The sequence below is a fragment of the Anthonomus grandis genome, chromosome 1, assembly GCF_022605725.1.
Source record: "Anthonomus grandis grandis chromosome 1, icAntGran1.3, whole genome shotgun sequence".
Lineage (NCBI taxonomy): Eukaryota > Metazoa > Arthropoda > Insecta > Coleoptera > Curculionidae > Anthonomus > Anthonomus grandis.
The window spans coordinates 1,533,898-1,544,853 of record NC_065546.1 but is presented as its reverse complement, the minus strand read 5'-3'; the positions used below and the strand labels follow the sequence as shown (position 1 = coordinate 1,544,853).

At 32.0% G+C, this 10,956-nt stretch overlaps 1 protein-coding gene across 1 annotated transcript in view; it reads right to left on the bottom strand.

The window, feature by feature from the left end:
• Positions 1-10,707, bottom strand: part of LOC126743950 (uncharacterized) — a 282,046-nt gene extending 271,339 nt beyond the window's left edge. Inside the window, exon 1 of the mRNA XM_050451243.1 lies at positions 10,674-10,707. The gene's annotated coding sequence lies outside the window, so the exon portion shown is untranslated. The remainder of the gene's footprint in view (positions 1-10,673) is intronic.
• Between the last annotated feature and the right edge of the window lie 249 nt (positions 10,708-10,956).

The following is a 10,956-nucleotide window of genomic DNA, read 5'->3' as shown; positions in this document are numbered from 1 at the left end:
ATTCGCGAAAAACATTGAAAATTAGTGTAATAACCTAGAAATGGACGGAAAATAAGAGAACATGGAGTTAGACAATTTTATAAAAGGAATAGCATTTTATTGCTTTAGAAACTTGGTGTTTTCACTTTTGTCTTAATTAAAAAAAGATTGTCAAGCCTCTCATAAAGTACTCGCGTGCGATTTTTGCAAAGTGGCCTTCATTTGCCATTTTAAAATTGTCAAATTATTGACAACGAGAACGACAGTGACATTATGAGGTGAGATGACGCTAGAGTGAGTAGTGTTAGCCTGTCACGGTGCTCTATAATTTTTTAATTACTAAAGTATAAAAGGGCAATAAGAACTTAAACGCACGTTAAAACAACAGTAGTGACACAGCTGACGATTTAAGTAAAAAGTTTAATTTTAATAGTGTTTTTCTGAGGATCTTGCCTTTCCCGCCAAAAACATGGTCCTGTCATCAGTAGATTGCGTGAAATTAAATCAACCATCTTTAGCACTTTCAATGACAAATTTCTAAATGAAATAGTAGAAAAGGTATCATACGTCATAAAGAAACAGTTTGAACAGCAACTGGAAAATCATCGACTCTAAGGTTATAAGTTTGGAGAACGAAAACAAGCATTTTAAGGGGCTCATCGATAATCGCTGTCGATAGTCGCTGCGCAATGAAAATAAACGCATATTCAGTATAAATGGAAGAAGGAGAAAATTTGCACGATATTTTGAATACACTTATAAATATTAAATTAAAGGTAAACATACCGCATACCGAGATAAGAAATTGTCACCGAATCGCACCTAAAATGCCTAGTGATAAGCCGCCTGCAGTTCTCGTGCGGTCTTCCACCGGTATTTCAGGGGTATCGGTACTTAAAAACCGTAAACTTGTGAAAGGTTCCGGTATACAAATTAAAGAAGACTTAACTAAAACACGTCTTAATTTACTAACTAGTGCGGTTCGTTTGTTCGTAAAGGATGCGTGGGTACTCAATGGAAACTTGTATATAAAATTGAAAAATGTGCATCGCATTTCCTCGCAATTAGATCTTGCCGACTTCAAAACGGATGGTTGTTAATTAATAGTTTATTTTGGACATATTTAAAGAGTTTGTAAGTCATTAGTTTTTGGCAGTATTATTGGAATAATGAATGTTTGGTACTTTATTTTTAATTTTTTTTTTGTTGTGTTTCTTTTTCCTTTTCGCGTGGTTTCTGAAAAAATAAAAAGGGGTTGGATAATATTGCATAATATATTTGATGAACCTAAAATAAATGTTTGGCTTTTATTATTTAAAATTTATTTTTATTTTTTTTTGCCTTTATAAACTATGATTTATTTTTCAATATTATAATATATGGATTAGAATATGTAATAAAAAAAATTAGCTTTTTACTAGGTACAGAACCTATTTTAATTCAGGTATTGTTTAATACATATATATAATAATATATATTTTTTTAATATAATTAAAGCACCCGGTAAATTTTTACTCAGATGTAGTGTGACGGCGTTCTCAGTTAATTCTACATATTTTATTAGTTGTGATATAGAATTAGTTTTTAGCGTTCATTATTATTATTTATATATAATTAATATCTTTGATAGATAAGTTGCTGTGGTGGATTTTGGAGTATGTGGCGATGTGCTGATGGGGATTCCTGATGAATGAACGCGTTTTTTTTATGGGATGACTCATGATATATGATAATGATAATTCACGATGGCACGTCCATCATCCGTTTCATCAATGAAGTTAAATCTGTTAAAAATCTGTAATTTGTTAAAAGATTTATTGTCAAATATGACATTACCGACCGTGATATTTACCATGTATACACGCAGCCGCTAATGCGCTTTAGCAAAATGCGAATTAAGATAAGAAGCATGTGTAGAAGATACCCCTAGATGGTTTTAACGTTCCTAATTCGCATTATTTTAAAATGTTTTAAATTTGTTGATGATCTCGCCGTAATATGCATTAATGTCGCGTGTAAACTTAGTAATATGATCTCGCTGTAATACGCATTAAGGTTCCGTATACACGTTCGGCGGTTGAAAAATTTCGAATATGATTTTTGTGTAATGTGTAAGAAGGAGACGGAGTAGAGCGAGAACAAACTTGGCTCCACCCTGGGCGGCTATCGCGTCGTCGTCACAGAATAAACGATCTCACAGAAGCGAAGGCTTGTGTCGGCTCCTTTGATATCCGTGAACCAGTTTTTTATAAGCCCAACTGACAGATGCACCCGGCGCAAATACACTGAGATATCTCGTAAAGTTGTAGTAAACGCATACACCGAACGAAGTGCTTTTATGTTTAAAATCTAAATGGTTATACTTATTCATATAATACGGGAGCAAACTACAAAATTTTGTTACATTTCAAATAGGATTTTTTTTTTTGTTAAGGCTTATATTGGTCCTTACTTTTTAGAATAGTTATAATAATTATTATTTTTAAAAAAATTGTTATTTGACAGTTTTGATACACGATAGAGGTGTAGGTTAGTATACTTTTAATTTGTTTTGGAATGGAATTTTTGTGTTAGTTGTTTTATGATAATGGTAAATAATATTTGCCTTTAGTAAGGCACTAGCTGAGAAAAAGTCTGCTATTTGTGTGATGTTAATATGTTAACAATATGCATATACATATGTACATAGGTAGGTATTTTTAAATTAAAATTTAGCTGAAAGGTTTATACGCAGGTATGTTTTCTCGTATGTTTTAAACACAACACAATTAAGAGTAGGTATCATCGGCTTTTATATATTTATATATAAAAAGATATATGTATGTATTATTATATACATATGTAGGTACCACACATACGTCCATATTTTATAAAGGTATTATACGTTGTATAGTCGCCGTCCATTATGATAGTCTGGAACAAAATATAAGATTTTTAAGGGTTTTACTACTACTATATTATGCACCTGCATGGGTAAACCAGTCCATAAAAAGACAGATAATTGAAAATTAAAGTCATTATTCTTTATCAGATAAAAATACTGTATACCTAAATCAACCTTAATATTTTTATCTATGTACAATGTTATGTACCTGCACGTATGTACACATACATAGATACATATGGTTTAGGTATATACATATATGTTTATTAAATTAAATAATGTTTATTCTGTATTTATTTGCATGGCACGACAAATTAATTAGGGAATATTCTGAATTTTTCAAAGCTTTTAAACAACCATAATAGTAATGAATAATACATAATAATGTAACGTAATGGTACGGAGAATCGGCGTCGCTAACGCCTAGCGGTGGGAGGTTACCAATGCAGTCGTTCTTTGTCTACTGTCTATCTACTAGGTCTAATACCACAGATTAACAGAATATTCTATAAATCTGTGCTAATACATTAAAACTCAATCCGTAAGATTCAACTCGCCAAACGTGTATACGAAAGAAGATCTAAAATAGCATTAATTTTCAGTGCTGCCAACTAACAATACTTTTAAAACCGAAACAGCGAAACCAGAAAAAATTTCCACTTTGATTTTATTGTGGTGTGCTTTATAGTGTTTTCGAAAATTTACAGAATTATATTCTTTTATGAAAGATATTCTTACTCAATCTCTCAACCAAAGTAATCAATCAATAAATTATTTAGGTTTAGTAATAAAAAACAACTGAGGTCAACGTTATGAGCTCTTCTTAAAACCCTTGTGTGAAGACATGCCAAAGCGTTCTCGCTATAATCGGCATTAGCCGCTAATTCGCAATAATATCACGTATAAACCAAGTAATTGCCTTTAAATGTTCTTGTGACTTGAGGAGCAGAGATTCTGGATAGAAGTGGAGTTTTATGGGTAAAATGACCGATCTTTAGGACAGAAAAAGATTTAAAACATATGTAAGGTCCAGTTCAGAGATCTATTAGAATCTTTGATGTGTCGCAGATGCCGCACTAAATAGTCCATGCGCCTATGTCACATGATATATCTGTTTAAATGACAAAATTTTATATAATTTATTTATGAAATCATTTTAAATATACGTAAAACCTTTTTACACTATTTTTTATTTTTCTTTCAAAAATGTCAATTTGTAGAGCAGCAATAACGTCTTATTAAAATTATTTTTTTCTTCGACATTTCAGGCTACGAATAAGATATCGAGATACAGTTTTCACTCACAGATAAGACGGATTTGATGTTTTTTCCAACGAAACCTAGTTTGTTAAAATCCGTTCAGTCGTTTAGTAGTTACAGCTGTTTATTTAAAAAAAAAACATTGAATTACCCTCCATCATTTTATTTTAATAGATACGTCACAAAGTGTTAAACAAAAATTACTCGACTAAAGCTAAGCTTTAAAAAGCATATATTTTTTCGTAACATTTACTGGGTAGATTTCAGTGAAAAATCACTTAAAAAGTTTAAGATGGCAGTTACGCTCCCTGGCGGCCATCTTGAAAATAATAAATATTTTCTACGGTATTCTTTTGGCCACTTTAGTCACACAGTTTTTTACCGCAAGTCTCTACGACGAATAGTTTCCAAACTACAGGATTTTGCCTTCTTATCTGGCCACCCTGTACGTGTGAACAAATTCTATACAACTGATAAAATTCCAGGTCTTTTTATTTATTTATTTAAAAGTAATTTTATCATCTTGTGAAGGTGAATTAAGTATAATTCAAAACGTTGGCTAGAATCAAATCGTTTTCTTCGGAAATTGACCAATTTCCCCACAAAACACTACTTTTAAATTGTCTTTAAACCTAACCTGCCTTTTCCTACTATTCTTGCTTTTATATATTCACTTTTGCATTTTGTTTTTCACTAATTATGAGCATTTTTCATAAAAAAAACATAACTAAATTATAGGAAAAAGAGAAAGAAGAGCATAGTTATTTTTAATATTTAATAAACTTTTATAAAACAAATAAAACATTGAAATGTTTTCCATTTCCATTACTTAAAGTTCCTGTCCTATATAGAAACTCACATTTTGAACCCCCCATACAAACCGCAAATTATCTTGACGTGTGTCGGGGCCATCAAAGTGTAAGAAAAGTCGCTTTTCAGTCTCCCTTTGCCGAAAAAAAAAGGTAATTCCGAGCCCCAACATCCCTCGAGTCCTGAAAATCTGTGATGTGTCGGTTTCCGGTACATTTCGGTCCTTTTATTGATGGAAACCAAATTTGTTTTACGCCTTCGGGTTTGTTTGATCACCCTCGAGATATAAAAAATGTTTTTTTATATATACAGGGTTACTGGTAATTCGATACATTCCTTTGGAGATGTGATAGGGGAGGGGGTAAGAAGTAAATTGAACCCTAATATGTATTATGCAAAAGTTGATAGTTTCCGACATATTTAATTTTTTCTGTTTTTCTTCAAAATGTAGACCTTTGTGGTTTAAAAGGCAGTTTCCAGAAAATCCGCTGTATATTTTTTTAACTTTTTAGGCAAAATACATGCTCAACACAATAGTGTTACGTTTGTAATGGCAAAAGTCCCGCAAATAGTTGTAACCATAGGTAAATTCTCGATGCAAAGTGTAATTTTTTTTTCTTAAATAAAATACTACACTTCTTCAAAATTTACGTAAAACTTTCTTATTATCTAAGCTAACTCATAGGCTATAAATGCTACCAAAAATTTTAACAGAATTTTGTATTTTTATTATTAATAGTAAGAACGCACTTGAAAAATGCCAAGTGGTATTTACTTCTATGGTATTTAAGTACTATAGCAACAATTTGTTTTTTTAATTTTATTGTTAAAAATTTGATGTGTAGATAGTCTGACAGCAATAATTGTTGTGGAAAGTAGTTAAATTACGAGTTTCGAGTTTATTTTTCTCGTGTTTTCAAAGAAGGTATTCTATTGGTTTCTGCGCTATGGCCACGTTTACTAACGCTGAATATGCAGATATTATGTTTGTTTATGGGTTTTGCAATGGTAATGCCGCGGAGTCTCGCCGAGAATACCAACGTCGCTTTCCGAACCGCCGCATTCCAAATGTCCGTGTTTTCGCTTCGACCTACCGAGCTATCGCTGAAACTGGATCCGTAAAACCCAGAAGAGGTGACGCTGGCGCTCCTCGCGTATATCGAGCAGAAGATGAGGAGGAAATATTAAGACATTTTGAAGACGATCCAACCACATCCACTAATGCCGTAGCGCAGCAAACAGGATCATCGCAATCGAAAGTTTGGTCCACGATTCGGCAAATGGGAAGCCTAAAGCATTATACGCCTGTCCAAGGATTGGAAGAAGGGGACCCGATAAGAAGGGTAGAATTCTGCAGATTTATTATAAATTCTGATGCAGACAATAGAACTTTTTTAACCGACATTTTGTGGACGGACGAGTCAAAGTTTAGTCATGAGGGCATTACAAATTTTCATAACCTTCATTTTTGGGCCGAAGAAAATCCCCGTTTAACAAGAGAAACCAGTTTTCAAAGAAAGTTTTCTGTAAATGTGTGGATGGGACTTATTGGCCGGGATTTAATAGGACCACATTTTTTCCCAGACCATTTAAACGGGGATATTTATGAAAATTTTTTACGACATGACCTACAAGATCTTTTTGACGATATTCCTCTCGCCGTTAGAGGACGAATGATATTTCATAATGACGGCTGTCCAGCTCATTTTCGGCGGTCAGTTCGGCAGTTCCTGGATGAACGTTTCCCGAATCGTTGGATTGGTAGGTCAGGTCCAATAGCTTCGCCAGCACGAAGCCCTGACTTAACCCCGCTTGATTATAGCATATGGGGTCAAATGAAAGCACTGGTTTATGCAACCCCAATAATTACCCGGGAAGATCTTATCCAAAGAATAACCAACGCTGCCCAGCAGATCAGGAATACCATAACAACTAGAACAACAAAGACTGAAATGAGAAGGCGCTGCCGAGCCTGTATTCGCAATAGAGGCTCTCATTTTGAACAAGATTTGTGAAGGTAAATACTGATAAATGCGTTACTTTACAATTTATAATAAAAATACAAAACCATGTCACCTAACTTTTAAGCATTTGTATCCTGTGAGCTAGCTTAGGTAATAAGGAAGTTTTAAGGAAATTTTGAAGAATGTAGCATAATTTTTTTTCAAAAAATATCCACTAGAAAGTGTAGTATTTTATTTAAGAAAAAAAAATTACACTTTGCATCGAGAATTTACCTATGGTTACAACTATTTGCGGGACTTTTGCCATTACAAACGTAACACTATTGTGTTGAGCATGTATTTTGCTTAAAAAGTTAAAAAAATATACAGCGGATTTTCTGGAAACTGCCTTTTAAACCACTAAGGTCTACATTTTGAAGAAAAACAGAAAAAATTAAATATGTCGAAAACTATCAACTTTTGCATAATACATATTAGGGTTCAATTTATTTCTTACCCCCTCCCCTATCACATCTCCAAAGGAATGTATCGAATTACCAGTAACCCTGTATATAAAACGCGGTTTTGGTGTGTAAAAAAAAACAATTGTTTTAAGGGGATGTTATAAGTACATGTGTCATAATTAATAATTTGACTAAAAATCAATTGAATCGTGAATTTCGAAAAGGGCTTATCTCGCAAAAACGTAATTTTCCAGGAAAAGCTAGAAACTAAATTGCTTCTGACAGATTTGAACTACGAAAATATGAATTTTCCTAATATTCACAACCTTTGTTTGACATCTTAGCCTTGCCAATTTTTTTTTTTTTCAATACATGGAGAAATTGGACTGTAGAATTTTCCGAGATGGGTCGTTTTTGAAATTTAAGCACCACTTGAGAGGCTATATTAATAAAGAAACTTCAACTTTATTTTTTAAAGAAAGATACAAAAAACTAAAAAAACTCCTTAAAGATCAAATTTTTTTTTGTTAATTTATTTGGAAAATAACAAATAAAAAGTAACTCTGCTAAAAATCTTATTCGATGTCAGCTCCTGCTTCTCTGTCAGTAGTCGGCCAGCTCAAAATACTATCGTAAAAGTCTTCATATTCTGCAGGTATATACTGCCTCAACTTTTTCAAGTCAGTCATTTTTAAGTTATTTATTGGCAGTTTTGAGGAGTAGCATGGAAATTCTTCAACAGTAGGAAGATTAGCACAAAACACCTTTAGTTTTTGAAAGGCTAAAAGTTTCAGTATTAATTTTGCTGTCAATGAAGGAGGGGCATAAAACTTCTCCAGGCTTTTCTGGATTAAAGTCAAATTCATAAAAAGTTGAAACTTGAAAAGATACTTTGTTTTCTTTAGCAACTTTTTTTCCATAGCATCTTTCTGATAACGGTTTTGCTTTAAAGTGCCTTGAAATCAATGATATCGGTATAAGTTATCGTTTTAACACAAAATTTGTCTGTTTTAGTGCTACTGAGTATTAAATTCGTATACTGCTCGTGAGTAAATAAACGATCTTCTCTTCTAATCCTACGCTTTATGGTTGCGAAATTTCTATCACAGTCATTAAAGAAATGACCTCTTTGGGGAAAATAAAGAAAGACTTTTGAATTTCGAGTAAGTGACAAAGCCATAAGATATTTTGTTATGGTATTATTTTTATTTTGCCCAAGACATCCGTCGCAGAATAAATGTAATTCTGTAATATTTTCAGGAACATTTTTACATATAAAGTCATTTAAAAACGAAGCTACTTTGTTTGGTCCCTTCAACGCTTGGCCCTCGTGATAGGAATACAAAGTTCCCTTCCCCGTTTTCATATTATGTACGCAGAATTCGTATACCCAAAGTTGGCGGTAATAGAACACTTCTTGAACTGGAAGTACTGGCAGTGGTAGATTCTGCATATAATCGAAAGACAATCTAAAAATGGTATTGCCATTCTCGTTACATTTTTCTGTAATAGCTTTGGCTTTATTAAAAAACTATGATGCCGATTTTGAGCACACCTCAATTTGTGGCCTACCAAATGCCAAGTCAAAATTTAGATTGAAATAATTTCTAAAAAACTGATAATTTACTTTGCTTTCTGGATGTTTTGCCGAAAATCTCTCATGCAATATTGTCACATTCAAAACAGATGATAAGTATTTTTTTACAATGTTATTTGAATAGTGAATAGTGAAGGCTACTTTACATAGTTCTTTTCTATTTCCATCTGCTTCGATAAAATACTTATAAGAGTAACTCTTTGGCTTACTAATTTTATCTTCTTGACGTTTAGAAGTATCCCTCACAGGGAACGCCTCCATGATGAACACACCATATGTCCTGTTCATCTTTGGTATTAAAACCATTTATGCGATTCAATATTGCTTTTTTGGCATCATCGGCAAGATCAAAACATTTTCGAATGCACCTACAAAAATTTTGTTTGTATATATTATATATTGAATATAATATTTACATACTAAATAAATAACATTATTTATCTACCTCTATCCACATCTTCTATTATTTTTTAATTATGTAATAGGACATAGGTATACACTTACCTTCAACTAGGCCCAGATTTCCTACAAGGAATATTTTTACCCTCGTGGTTTGTGTGTGCAAGTCCCTTAACTTTGGCTTCTTTTAATATTTACATTTTTATACATTTCACTATTTCTTGCTCCTCGCTTTTTTTCTCTACTCCTGTATCTGCCTCGTCCGAACTACTAGACTCACTCATTGTTTGGAAAAAAACTAGTAACGTTGAACAAAACAGTACCCAAAATATGTGATTGTTTACTAATTCAAATGACAAACTTGACGTACACCAAGCAACTATTGTAAAGCAACTGAAACAAGCAAACTTTACGATGCCTATACTCCAATAAAATTCACGTCTTATAAAAATAGGAAATCCCCTTTTTGGTTGGCTTCATTTACTAAACGCGTCGCAATGCATTACGAGCGAGATGAGTCTTTTTCGAAATTTTGTTTTTCGTATTTGTAAGAACAAAATCAGATATGAGCCCTTTTCCTTCATAAAATGTTGGCCTACTATTGAACCTGAAAAATTTGCAGAAAAGTCATATTTGATCAAAATCCGAGTTGAGTCCTTTTCGAAATTCACGATTCAATTATATTGTGCAGTTGCAATTTTCGCATTTTTTTTATTTCTACCAAATTTTATTTTTTAATGTTTCATAATCTGCTTAGGAAATCTGTACGAAAATAGACAAAAATCTTGTGTTTACAACAGTAAATTTTATAATAAAACTTACTTTTCAAGATAAACGAATGAAATTTGGTGTATCGATAGAATAATTATAAAAGCATCTTTTGACATAATTTATTGTTTTCCACTACTTCCGGTTTAACAGGAAGTGACACTAACTTTCTTATTTTGAATGGACACTTGGTATATTATTACGTATTTCGATAGAAAATAATATTCTAAAAACAACAATACTATATTTTCCACTTTTTGTTTTTTACTCATAGAAAAAATCACTTTTTTAAAATAGGGTGCCCTGAATGCGTTGAAAGTTTTAATTTTTAATCAAGTAATCGCGGAAAAATAGTTTTCATTGCATTTTATGACTTAAATATTTCACACGTCTATTTAAAATGTCCAAACCATTAATTTTGGCATTTACTTCATTTTTTTAAATAGCACATTGTTGGGAACAACCACTTTTTAGAGGGTTTTTTTAATTTTTTTATATTATACATATAAGCAGTAATTAACTATTATTCTAATTATAGTAAGTCACAATTTTATGAATAAAATCCTTACCAATAAATATAAACATATGCGTCTTTTTCTTTTAATAGCCGTCTGACACATGCAAGCCTGAAACAAAAGAAATAATTTTATTATTTTTATTAATATTATTATTATTATTATTATTATTAATATTATGGAGTAGATTAATTGTTGCTGGTGTCATACATATAATAATAATAATAATAATAACGTTATTTATTAATTTCCAATAAAATTCAATATTTACGTTGCTGTAAAAGAAATAATAATAATATAATTGTGCGGGATTAAATGGCCTAATATTCAGCATCCT